The 13,810-nt window shown below is 45.3% G+C and overlaps 1 long non-coding RNA gene across 1 annotated transcript; it reads left to right on the forward strand.

Moving 5' to 3' along the window:
* The first annotated feature begins 1,398 nt into the window (after positions 1 to 1,398).
* Positions 1,399 to 12,785, forward strand: LOC309970903. The gene is made up of 3 exons (XR_014326710.1): positions 1,399 to 1,592; positions 11,352 to 11,469; positions 12,685 to 12,785. It is a non-coding gene; the product is annotated as an uncharacterized lncRNA (long non-coding RNA).
* The last annotated feature ends 1,025 nt before the right edge of the window (positions 12,786 to 13,810 follow it).

Raw genomic sequence — 13,810 nt, forward strand, 5'->3', positions numbered from 1 at the left:
CAATAACAAAGTAAAAAATAAAATTAGACTAGGAAACTAACAGATGTGTTAGGATGAATATAAAAATAAAAATATAGATGAATCAATGACCGGAAGGTACATCAGTACCATGGTAGTAAAAAAGAGGAGGAGCTAAAAGAAAAAACAAAAAAGGGGGAGGAAGGGCCTTGGCTGTGGGGGGCGGGGCCTAAGCAAGGGTGAGGTTTGGGTAGTGGGCGGGGCCAATGCTCAGGACCCACAGGGCTGGAAAAGGCCCTGGGGCTGTGGAGGGTGGGGCTTAGGCTCAAGGAACAGAAGGGGCCCAGGCGTGCCCTCACCCCTGGTCTCAGAGGGCAGGGGACCTCATCATGGAGCTCAGCAGGCTCCCCGTGTCTGAGTGGGCGGGGCAATCACCCTCCACTCCTCTGCCGCTCCTCCTGGAGGGCCCCTCCCGCCTGCCTCTCCTGATCCCCTGGCCACCCTCCTATGCGCCCAGGACCCACGCAGCCTGGGTGGGGCTCTGAAGGGGGGTACCAGCTTGGGAGCTCAGCAGGCTCCCTGGCCTGAGTGGGCCAGGCAATTGCCCTCTGCTCGTCTCCCACTCTTCCTGGAGAGTCCCTCCCAGAGAGTCCCTCCCACCTGAGTCTCCTGATCTCCCCAGCCTCAGGGGCACAGATCCTGTCTGGCCTCCACTTCTCCTCCCCCCTCAGTCCCCCTACGTCCTACCAGTTCATTGTGGGGTTCCTTCCATCTCCTTGGGGGTCAGAGTCCCCCACCAGCGGCCAAAGGCACCCTAGTTGGGGGGAGAGGCTAACTTGGTGTCTTCCCACACCACCGTCTTGACTCCACCTCTAGACCTGCTCACTGTTTTTAAGGACAATCTCTAACTTCTGATATTTCTAAACAAGACTCATTTGAAAAATACCTGTCATTTCTCATGGACTTAATGAAACTTTTTGCTTTTTTTTTTTTTTTTTTTTTGCTATACGCGGCCCTCTCACTGTTGTGGCCTCTCCCGTTGCGGAGCACAAGCTCTGGACGTGCAGGCTCAGTGGCCATGGCTAACGGGCCCAGCCACTCCGCGGCCTGTGGGATCTTCCCAGACCGGGGCACGAACACGTGTCCCCTGCATCAGGCGGACTCTCAACCACTGCGCCACCAGGGAAGCCCAACTTTATGCTTTTATATCTGTCATTTCTCATGGGCTTAATAAAACTTTATGCTTTTTCAGCTGTGTAAAAGTTTAGAAAATTGATTCAGTTTTTTCTTGCTTGATTCAACTATGTTAAAGACAGTCATCGGAGATGATGTTAATTTTTGCCTTTGTGTCTTATCTTCTTCAGTGTTTTTTAAACTTGCCAAACAAGGAACTTCCCTGGTGGTCCAGTGGTAAAGAATCTGCCTTCCAGCGCAGGGGACGTGGGTTCAATCCCTGGTCAGGGAACTAAGATCCCGCATGCAGTGTGTCAACTAAGCTCTTGCACCTCAATGAGAGAGCCTGCATGCTGCAACGAAAGATCCCACGTGCCTCAGCGAAGACCCTGCATGCCGCAACTAAGACCCGATGCAGCCGAAAAATAACCCCCCAAAAAACTTGCCAAACAAGGACACAGGTAGGTTCACTTACTGAATATTTGTTATGATCAGTATGAAAACGCTGATTTATAAATATTTCTATTTGGTACAATTCTAGGTATAGAAGTAAAAAGATGTAAGAAAGGCAAAAGTAAAAAGCTATATAAAAAACAGAAAAACAAGGAGCGCATAAAATTATTTTTAGAATTAAATCACAGCTGCTTTTACTTTAGTACCAACTATGACAAGATTTTTTTCAACTTTTAAATTGGAATATTTTCAGTAATTCAGAAGTCTTGGAAGAATGGTATAAGTAACAGCATATATTAATAGCTTTTACCTCAGTTTACTGATTGTTAAATATTGTTAATATTTTCTAACAGTCTAAAAAGTTACATCTTTTATTTGGGTAGTTGAGAATTATATCTTGTTTCTGTTTTTTTTTGGTAGTTTGCTTCTTGGTGATTAGGTACAGAGACAAAAAGACCCTGTGATAGAATCATCCCCTCACTTTCATCAGTGCCTACCTCGTGGTATCTGCTACTTGTGAGCCATTCATTTAGGGCATGGGTTCTCTTGGATCATAGCAAGGGGTGAAGAGGGGAAATAAGTGAATATTCTCTCTATAAGGTGTCTCCCTCCCCTCCCCCTCCTCTTTTTGATGAGTACTTACTGGTCTGAAGAATTAACCATGCGCATCAAAGCAGGGTGAATTCAATTTTCTTTTCTTCTTATCAAGTGAAGAAAGGTCAGTCTTTCTAGGTTTTTCTGGTGTAGTGTATCATCCATCAGAAAGTTTGCTATGATTTTGGATTCTGTTACATTTCCCACAAACCTGTCTTCAGAGTTAATAGTTTCTAGCACTCTCGTTCAGATAAGAAGGATTGGCGCTGGAGGATTTATGATATCTAACCTAATTTTCCATCACCATACCTTGACCTTGGCTTTATAAGTTGTAGCCCATACAAAGCAATCGATTGCTACCCGATAGAGGCAAATGACCCTCTTTAACTCTAGGGCAATAGCTAATAAGGTCTTGATAATTGTGATTTATCCACTGTCAGCGGTGATTGCGTGTGCCTCTCTGAAGCTGCCCTGAATTGATGGATGCAACCTGTATGACAGGAAGCCAGTTCCAGAGGCTTTCTCCTTTTATCCTTAGCATTGCCAGGGCTCCTAGAATGGGGCCGATGAAGTCCTTTTTCTTTCATTGTGGTTTTTTATAATGAAATATGGTAAAAATTCATCTTCTCTGAGCATGCCATTTTTCCCTTGTCAGATCTACAGTCTTTCCTTGACTGAACTGATTTGTTATCTACAAAAGCAGTGGCCTTGCACTTCCCTTTTGATTCAAGGAGCTCTGGGTTGGCCAAGAGGTGTTTTCTTCTGTAAATTTAGTAGTAGGTCAGCTCTCTCCTTAGCCAAGACATTTGGTTTCCCTTTTAATGAATTTGAGAGAAAAAGAAATATCTGTTATTGGTGACCCTCTGGAAACTGTCTCATCCTTCAGGCATCATTGACCAACACCCTAGGCAGTAGCAAAACCCTGTGTTAGGAGAAACCAAAACTGATTTTTCTGTATGTCCCAGGATTGAAAGATACCTTAGTCATTAGTAAAAATGAGGATGTGGTAATCTGGATCCCTCTTGTTTAAAGACGTCATCACATACGAATTTGAGGAACACTCAGAGTCAAGCTCTTTGTGCTTCTGGCTTGTCTGAAGTGAAAGCCTGTTGGCATGTTCTTTAAAACATTGAATCATGGGTAATACTGGATTTACTATTATCAGTAAAACAAGAAAGTAGCTGGGGCAAGAAGAGAAGATCTTGTATCCTGATGTTCAGCCCTGCCACAATGATACAGTTTATATATTTTTTCCACTGGCTTTTGCTGGGTAGTATTTGATTTCAGTTCAGTTTGCATCTGAACTCCTATTTGCTTTTGTGTTTGTCCAGATTTATTAAATAAAAGTGTGTTAAGCATTTCTTGGGCACAGGAAAATGAAGACTCCTTCAAGCTTTCTCAGGCCCTTTCTTCAGTATACCCCGCCTTCCACATTATTATAATTGTCTGTTATGACACAGACCGCTAGTTCCCCTCAGTATCCATTTTCTCTTTCTTCTGTACAGATAGAATTCCTTTTTTTTCTTTTTTAAAAGTTAGTTATCTGTTTTATACATACTACTGTATATATGTCAATTCCAGTCTCCCAATTCATCCCACCCGACCCCGCTTTCACACCTTGGCGTCCATATGTTTGTTCTCTACATCTGTGTCTCTATTTCTGCCTTGCAAGCCGGTTCAAGTACAGACAGAATTTCTAGTTTTTAGCTGGGTGCATGGTTGCCCTGAGAATAAAGGCTACATTTCCCTGTACCTTTTGCAGCTAGTTGTGGCCATATGACTCTATTCTGGTCATTTGGGATGTGAGGGAAAGTAATGTGTATAGCTTCCAGAAAGAAGGGCATGCCCTTTCTTTTTCTCTTCTTTTACTGTGCTGAGTAGAATGTAAACATGACAGCAGGTCATCTTAGAGCTTGTGGACAATGGCAACCCTCAAAGGATGGTAGTGCAACAAGGTTGAAAGAGCCTTGGTCCCTGGACAACCCCATGGAATAGAGCAGATCTGTCAGCCCTACACCTTTATCTGGGCTGTTTCATGAGAGAGAGAGAAATCTTATTTAACTCACTGCAATTTTGGGTCTCTGCTTCATGCATCCGAACCTGTATTCTAATTAAAAACCTATTGTCTGGGGACTTCCCTGGTGGTCCATTGGGTAAGACTCTGTACTCCCAATGCTGGGGGCCCGAGTTCGATCCCTGGTCAGGGAATTAGATCCTGCATGCCGCAACTAAGAGTCTGCACACTGCAACTAAGAAGTCAGCATGCTGCAACTAAGTCCCAGCACAGCCTAAATAAATAAATAAGTAAGTAAATATTAAAAAAAAAGTACTAAAAGAGTTCTCAAAAAAAAAAAGAACCCCCCCCAAACCTATTGTCGCCTTTCCCAGTGGACGGAAGCTCCTTGGGGATAGGCACTATGTTCTGGTCACCATTTGTGTTCAGCTGGTTCAGGACTAATTGGTTGGCTCTGGAGGTGGAACTGGAAACAGATGAGTTTTTTTCCTCCAAATGGAAGGACCTTTTTAATGAGACACAATTACGTAGGGTACAAGTAAAACACAAGTAAACTTTTCTGCTGCCTCTTGCCTTCCTAGACTCAGTGGGGAGGGAAGGGGATGGTCCCTAGGCAGAAGGGCAGGATAAGAAATAACCAGGCTTTGTCTAGTATCCATGGTCCACTAGGATGTCGCCACCCTCCCCTCTCTACTGTTGGTATGGTTGGAACCTAACCCTATATGCACCCTTGCCCTTCTGCCTAGGGGCTCTCCCCTTCTTCCCCACAGAGTCTAGGAAGGCAAGAGGCAGGTGCATGTCCCATTGCCTTAGGCTATTCCACTGGGCTCTCCTTGAATGGGGCCTGCTCTGGGGTTCAGACTCTGGAAAGAATTTGTGCTGGTAGCCTAGGCAGCCTAATTACTATATCAAGGTAGACAGGCATTTAGGGGTTGGGTTACAGAATCACATTAAGGGCCAGATACTTAGGGGCTGGGACCCCCCCCCCAGGCAAAAATGACTCATTGATCCTATAAAACATATGGATCCAAGCCAATTCTATGCTTACATTAAAAGCACCTTGTACCGTCATTGTCAAGTCATAAACCATAACAATTGTTTGGACAAAGAGAATTTAATATATACACTGTTAACTAGATATAAAGTTGTTAACTAAGTAAGCGAAAAGGCAAGAAAAGAGCACCAACGCATCACAGAGACAGCAACTGCAGGAAGCAACTACCACTCACAGGGTTTGGGCAGCAAAGACTAGCATTACTAAAATTTAGACACTGGGAGGCGGGGCCTGTGGGTGGAGCTCAGGCCTCAGGGGCAGCCACAGCTCTACTGGGACCAGCATCTCTGAGCTTGGAGAAGGATCCCTGTGGGCTTGAGAACCAGACCACTAGGAAGGAGACAGCAGCTGGGATGAGGCTAGTGTTACACGTGTTGGAAAAACTGCAAACTGGATTTAAATACTTCCATGGGGGTGGAGGCAGACACATTGCTGGTGTGACGCTCACAGTACTTGTGAGCAGACAGGAGTCCCTTCTCTCTCTCCAACCTCCCAGTCTCCCTTGATCAGAGTGGAACCTGACAGGGAGACTGCTGGCCAGGCAGAAATGTGGTTTGCAGACGCCTAGTTCCAGCACCACAAGGCACAGCATAGAAAGATGGGTTTGGAGCTGAGAGACTAGAGCTTAGTAACTGGCACACACCTCAATGGTGTCTAAATTCAGACTGTTGCAAGTTGTGTCAACTAGCATGATAGGTAAGGCCTACAGACTTCAGCGACTTAAGGGACAATCTGGTGACTTAAAGGGAGAAAGATTTGTTCCAGGGAGATGAGGCAGATAAAACATCACAGGGCTGGTGATAGGAAATAAGTCTCAAAGAATGCAAAGGATTTCCGTAGGCAAACCAGTGTAAGAAGGATGCTCCAGTGAGAAAGAAAAATAGACTCAAAGACCCAAAGGCGGGTCCAAGTCCAAGTCTTTTAAGTCCCTTAAAAAGACTGAGTTACAGGGACTTCCCTGGTGGCGCGGTGGTTAAGAATCCACCTGCCAATGCAGGGGACACGGGTTCGAGCCCTGGTCCGGGAAGATGCCACATGCCGTGGAGCAACTAAGCCCATGCACCACAACTACTGAGCCTGCGCTCTAGAGCCCGTGTGCCACAACTACTGAGCCCACGTGCCACAACTACTGAAGCCCACACGCCTAGAGTCCGTGCTCCACAGCAAGAGAAGCCACCACAATGAGAAGCCCGCGCACCGCAACGAAGAGTATCCCTCAGGACAAAGCCTGAGCTACTCAAGCCTTTGGGCTTCCCTAGGATAAGGCAGGAGTTGGGGCATGACTGGGGGAGCCCAGGACCAGCGACCTCCTAGGAATCTCACCCTCAGAGTAGGTAGGATTTTCTATCAATTCTTCCTCTCTAAGGGTGATGTTTTATGCTGGGCTGACTTGGACAAATTACTTAAAATTTCTGCTTAGGGAAGATTATTCCCACTTGATAAATAAGGAGACTGAGGCTCTACAAAGTTAAGTAACATGTCCATGATCACAGAAGCAGTGACTCAGATCACCTGATTTCCTACTGGACATCATTCCCTGCATATCCCCGTGGATTCTGCAGCTGAGCACGGCCAGCATGAATGCCTTCCCTTCCTTCACACCTAGCGCCAGACCTTCTTTCTGGATCTCTGAAGTCAGCTGGTGACCATATGGTTTGGGTTCCTTCCTTCTTTCTACCTGCATGCCCCTACCTTACCCCATACAATCAATCATGAAGTCTTGTAGATTTCACCTGCTAAATACACATTCTCTACTCTCTGTTGCTGCTGGCTTGTCTTTATTCAAGTACTCACTTGATTGCTGCTAAATCTTTCCATAGGTCTCCCTGTTTCCAGCTTTGTCCTTCTCCAATCCAGGCACCGTTCTGAGGCCAGGGAAAGCTTTCAAAAACACAAAAATGTCATTCTCCTACTTAAAAAGGCTTTCAATGGCTCCCATGGCTTCCTGGAGAAAATCCAAGATCCTTTATATTTCACAGTGAGGCCACCATAACATGGTCCCTATGAACTCCTCCAGCTTTGCTGGCCTTTGTCTCCCTATCTTGGGGTGGGGCAGGGGGACACCTGTGGCCGGGAAAACAGAGTCGAGGTTCACCTTGCTCCCTCCACTGACTAAGCTATGGGCAAGAAATCACAGTGATGCCACGTGGTGTTCTGTGTACCCCAGCAGGTCGCCTGCTTCTGATTTAGTGGCTGTGCTGCTCCAGCCTTTGCTCACTGCGGTGCAGCAGTGATGCAGACCCTGCGGGCTTCCGTTTTCTCTGCTGAAATGAGTGTGTGAGGGTGCCTCTGGGTATTGCTTCTGTGCTCTCTTGTCCTCTTCCTCTTTTTCTTTCTTTCTTCCTTTTTTAAAAAGTATAGTTAGCCTTTTGTCTCATTGTACCTGAGAAAACAAGATGGGTCACAGGCAGCTCTCCTGGAGCCACATGAGAAAATTCAGCCAGGGTTCTCCTCTTGCAGTGGCTGCTCAAGCCAGCTGGTCTGATCCGAAAATGCCGCCTCCATAAGTGCTGCCAGTGTTTCTGATAGTACCCCAAGGATATCGGCTTCATTCAGTGGGACTAAGTGAACTTCCTGGAATGGGTCACCCAACATGCCTACCTTACCCCAGAAACAATGCTAGATCTTTGTACATAAAACAAACAAAAAGCAAAAACAAAACAAAACAAAAAACAAAAAAAAAAAGAAAAGAAAAAACTAACAAAGCAAAACAAAAACAACTTCAAAAGATAGTATATTTATATTAGACAGGAATCTTTTAATGCAAAGGGTAGAAACTCAATTCAAATTAGCTTAAGCCTAAAAGAGAATTTATTAACTTATTTAACTGGTAAATCTAGGGGTAGAGCTGGATCCAGGGATACAAATGTTATTATTATCATTATTATTTTTCTCTCTTTCTGTTCTGCTACTGTCTGTGTTGGCCACATTCTCTATTTCAAGATGTGTTCCCTGTGTGCAGGAGGTGAAAGGCAGCGTGGCTGCAGCCACCCCAGAAGACTGAGAGCTTTTCTCTCTCAACATCTCTCTGTAAACTCCTGAGGAAAGACTCTGATTCATTCTGCTTTACTCATTTGTCCTACCTGCTCTCCCCCTCCCCTGCTCCCTTCAATCCCTGGGTCCAGGAGGAAGGGGAACACCACTTACTACAAAGGCCTAAGATCAGAAGCCCATTGCTATGGTCGAGGGGTGGAGAACTCTGATTGAGACTTCACCCAGAACCGCATGGAACTCGGGGGGCAGTTACCCAAAGAAATGGGGCTGTTGTTTTTAGAACACGGAGGAAAGGCATGTTGGGTAGACAAAAAAAAAAAAAAAGACAACCAAAGAGATATCTCCACTGTTATCACCTCCACTACAAACACCATCACTGTTATTGGAAACTACTGTGTTCTAGGCACAGAGCAGGTCCTTTATTACACAGCCTCTGTCATAACATTACATATGACACTCACCCTTTTATAGAAGAGGAAGCTGACGCTTAGAAACTTTAGCACACTGGCTCAGAGTCATGGAGCTAGTCTGTCTGAGGCCAGGCCCATGCACTTTGTACTGCACTAACCTTCTCCTGGTTGGGGAGTCCTCTGTCTTGACATTGTATGTTAATTATGGCTCACAGATGGCCCTATGAAGGAGCAACCGGAAGAGGACATGACTTTTAAAATTGACTTTTAGTCACATTGGCCAACTCATGTTTTTCTAATGTTGAAGGTGCATTTTTTTTTAAGGGAATTCCTTTATTTTTATTATTTATTTATTTATTTATTTATGGCTGTGTTGGGTCTTCATTTCTGCGCAAGGGCTTTCTCTAGTTGCGGCAAGCGGGGGCCACTCTTCATCGCGGTGCGCGGGCCTCTCACTATCGTGGCCTCTCTTGTTGCGGAGCACAGGCTCCAGATGTGCAGGCTCAGTAGTTGTGGCTCACAGGCCCAGTTGCTCCGCGGCATGTGGGATCCTCCCAGACCAGCGCTCGAACCCGTGTCCCCTGCATTGGCAGGCAGATTCCCAACCACTGCGCCACCAGGGAATCCCTGAAGGTGCATTTTTATGATCCAATCTGTGGAATGAGTTTAAAGAACCAGTACTTTTCTCTCATGGGCTGAATGTGACTGCTGAGGTGAAGATGAGGAGGGATGAGTTATTATTATTATAATATTTTTATGTGAAAGGGGCATCCCACGGTATCTTGTGCTCAGCAAATGTGACTTTCCTCCTCTTCTCAAGAAACAAACCAACAAACTGGGAAAAAACCTCTCTCTTGATTTTCCAAAATAATCCCAGCTTTACTATGCTTCCCAGTTCTAATAGATTAGGACTGAGTTATTTAACTGGAGCAGGGCTGCATAAGCTTCATGCCAGGGACATGAAAGCCCACCTACAGACATTTTAAATTCAGTGTTGCCAATAAGCATTTGTAAAAACAGAAGCCTACAAAGCAGTTTTGCATCCATTCTTTACTTTGGATTAAGTTAAAAAATCATTTCCAATGGGTTTGCCACTAGCTGTTAAAGACATGAAGCATATGGATAAGTATCAAAAACAAAAGCATGGAAACAATTTACCCTTGACTCTGAGCTACATAGTGGGTTGAGGGAAGAAGTCAATGTTACATATATACTTAAACATATATACTGTATATAATTAAAATGTACTCTATCTCTTACAGAGTTCACACACACCCACACACAGTTTCAGTGCTCTGTGAACTTAAAATGTGGCTCACCTCTGCAGTGAAGAAACTTAGAGGCATTAATATGGAGCCTGGTTTTATCTTTTTTATTTTTATTTATTTATTTTGAAATCAAGATTTGGAGGAGTCTAATTCTCCACAAATACAGATTCTCTGTATTTCTAGTATATTCCCTTCTGTCTTTTTTTAAAAAATTGAAGTATAGTTGACTCACAATGTTGTGTTAGTTTCTGATGTATAGCAAAGTGATTGAGATATATATATATATATATTCTTTTTCATATTCATTTCCATTATGGTTTATCACAGGGTATTGAATGTAATTCCCTGTGCTATACAGTAGGACCTTGTTGTTCATCTGTTTTTTTATATATAGTAGTTTGTATCTAGCCTGGTACCATCTTGATCATAGTATACTTCACTAGGCTGGGGGGGGGACTCTCAAGGCACATGAAAAACGTTTATTTGACTTAAGTCTCCCAGTTATACGCCTTCAGTTAGTGGCTGGCTGTCACAAAGGGCTTACAGAGACTGTGGTGTTTATAGGTCACCATTGGTGTTGTCCCCTTCACAGTCTCCTGCTCAGGGTGGGAGGTCATATTTCGTTCCACCCTCCTGGTCAGGGGTGGGCACGCAGGCCAAGGTGAGTCAGGCTGCAGATGGGTCAATGGCCTCTAAGATGACTCAATGCCAAGCATCTGCCCAAACTGTCCAGATGGTGACCACACTGGAATAAGCAATTTCTTTGTCTTTAAGAGGATCAAGATGTAGAGAGAGTCGGTGGGTTTGAGAGCAGGTGCTGCAAGTACGTGGAGAGGGCCTTCTGCAGATGCCACGGGGCCTCAAAGCCACAAGTAAGCTGAAGTCAAGAGGTAGAGGAAGGGCATGTAGAGCTTCCAGCCATCATGGTAACAGGTGTTCCTTGAATGGGACTTCCTAGGCCAGTGCATTTGGGAAACACCACATGCATATCGTCTCTTGGAGAGTCACAAGGTGCTTTAGTATTTTAAAGATTCTGAAGATCCCACAGCAAGAAACTTGTCTACACACTGTTAACTCAGTGTTTCCCAGATATATTTGACCACGGAACTCTCACCTGTTCCCATTTTACCATGTTCCAGGGAACGATGTTTGGAGTGGGAGCTGGCATGTGGGTGGGAGTAAAAGGAGAAATGGCAGCAGAAACAGAGTGGTGGCTCTGTCGAGTTCCGGGTCGTCAGATCTGTTCCACACTCCAAACTGCATTCTAGTTGTCGTGAGCCAAGGTCTGTCCTTGGGCTGCCATGGTATTTTAGAGTTCCTTATTTCCACCAGTATTCCTATCTCAAACCTCCACTCTTTAAGATGAATTGAGTCTTTTTACTGGTAACTAAGAGACTGACTAATGTAACTGGATGTTAGCTGTGTCTCCCCAGATACTACGACCAGTGACAAATGTCCCTACTTCCTTGTGAGACGTTGGACCACCTATGTGGGATGTGCTAAGAGACCGCGGAACTGGTGTGGCCAGTATTCACCCCTCGTGTGCTTCAGGTGAGGGGGAAGAGGAGGGAGAATCATCATGGGGGTGGACAGTGAGAATCCTTTGGAGAAAGAGTTGTCAGTGTGTCTTCCTCGGGGATGGGGGAGCTGTCTCCCCCAGCGTAGTAAGCCAAATTGGGGGGCCTTCAGAGTTTCAGGTGGAGGGACTGGTGCCTGTTTTCACAAGAGCTGGCAGAATGAAGCAAGAAGGCACTGATGGAGGAGCTGGACTCCCGTGGGTGCAGGAACTAAGGTGTGAACAGGTGAGGACCCATGACAGAGGGAGTGGAACTTTACCATAATAAAGAGAATCTCATGGAGGGGCAAGGTGAACCCAGCATCAAGAGTCTGGAGGTGGACAGTAGGGACACTAGAGCTGAGGGGATGGCATCTGTGGCCAGAATAGGGAAGAACCTTTGTATTCTATTACAAGTTAACCACTAAAGGGATGTTTCCTGTAAGCTTAAATTATACATAATAGCCAATTTCTGGGAACTCTGCCTCCCAGGTAATGAGCACTAAGCTAAAATACCTTTGTTTAGCTCACAGGAAACATCCTGACCAGGCCCACCTGTGAATGACTGCAGGGAGGAAAAAATTAACACATCCCCTCCGAAGGCTGATGGGAACCAGGAAATGCTTGACTTTACGCCTGCCCGTTTTAGTATAAAAGAAGCCTGAATTCTAACTCAGGCAAGATGGTTCTTTGGGACATGAGCCCACCATCTTCTTGGTCTGCCAGCTTTCTGGAAGTTGCTATTTCTTTTTTTTTTTTTTTTGCTGTACGCGGGCGTCTCACTGTTGTGGCCTCTCCCGTTGCGAAGCACAGGCTCCGGACGCGCAGGCTCAGCGGCCATGGCTCACGGGCCTAGCTGCTCCGTGACATATGGGATCCTCCCAGACTGGGCCATAAACCCGTGTCCCCTGCATCGGCAGGCGGACTCTCAACCACTGCGCCACCAGGGAAGCCCTGAAAGTTGCTATTTCTTGCCGCAATAACTCGTCTCTCAGTTTACTGTCCTGTCCTGTGGCGAGCAGTCTGAGCTCGGACTAGGTAACAGTACCATCTATAGCGGTGACTACATCAGGGTCCTTGGTGGGGAGGAGGGTTCCCCTGTGAGGAAGAAGTGTTGGTAATTGTGTGTCTGCTGTGCTGAGGCCTGCTTTTGGATTACAACTCCACCAGTGGAAGAAGATTTCACTCTCCCCATCTCTCTTCCCTCCTAGCACTCCTGGTCCCTGGGGGACCCAGAGGCAACAGAGGGCACAGTGGAGGAGGCATAGAAGGAGCGGACTACGGCCCATGCATCCCATTCTCAGCAGTTTTCCTAGCAAGGTAGGTCCCAGTTGGGGGAAGAGAGAAGTTTTAACTGAATGTGAGTTTGGAGACTGGCTTTTTGACCAGGCTAGAATTTTTGCCTAAAATGACCACAGGACTTTTATGCTCTGAGGGACTGGAGACTCTTTGAGCCTCAGGTTGGGATGGAGAAGGTCTGCATGTGAGTTTTGCAGAGGACATGCCTTTGGCTCATTCAACCCTGTACTCTACGGACCCAGAGTAGGACATAGCTAAACATCAGTATGTAGTGTTTAGAAGTGTTTACACTGCTTCCTAAGTAACTATGCATGAACTAATTCTAACATGAAAGCTTTTGAACACTTACATTGCATATCTGATTAACACAATCAATTCATATGTGTTCAAGCACTGAACATTGTTAAGCACCTCAGCTGGATACTGGGACTATGAGGGTGAATAGGAGTTGCTTCCTGTCCTCAGAAGCGTGCAGTCTAGTGTGAGAAGCCCTAGTCCAACCTGGGGCTTTCCTCCTTCCGGCTGTAGAAGAATCACAGTGCTGTTGGTTTAAATGTATCGTCACTCCTAAGTCTGATTTGGTAGGTCTGTGTTGGGGCCTAAGAATCTGCATTTTAACAAGTATCTTGTTCTAAGACCACCCATGGAAAAATAATATAATAATATTATTTATATAAAAATAATATATATAATATATAACATATATAATATATATAAATTATATATTAAAATATATAAAGTTATATATATATATAATATAATAATAATCTAGCCTTCTAATCAGCACCACATACCAAAGCAGTTTAAAATATAAATTTATTTATTTATCTGTTTTTATTTTTGGCTGTGTTGGGTCTTCGTTGCTGCACCCAGGCTTTCTCTATTTGCGGCAAGGGGTGCTACTCTTCCTTGCGGTGGGAGGGCTTCTCATTGTCGTGGCTTCTCTTGTTGCAGAGCACGGGCTGTAGAGTGCAGGCTCAGTAGTTGTGATGCACAGGCCCAGCTGCTCCGTGGCATGTGGGATCCTCCCGGGCCAGG

Source organism: Leucopleurus acutus, assembly GCF_964270905.1.
Source record: "Leucopleurus acutus genome assembly, chromosome: 1".
Classification (NCBI taxonomy): domain Eukaryota; kingdom Metazoa; phylum Chordata; class Mammalia; order Artiodactyla; family Delphinidae; genus Leucopleurus; species Leucopleurus acutus.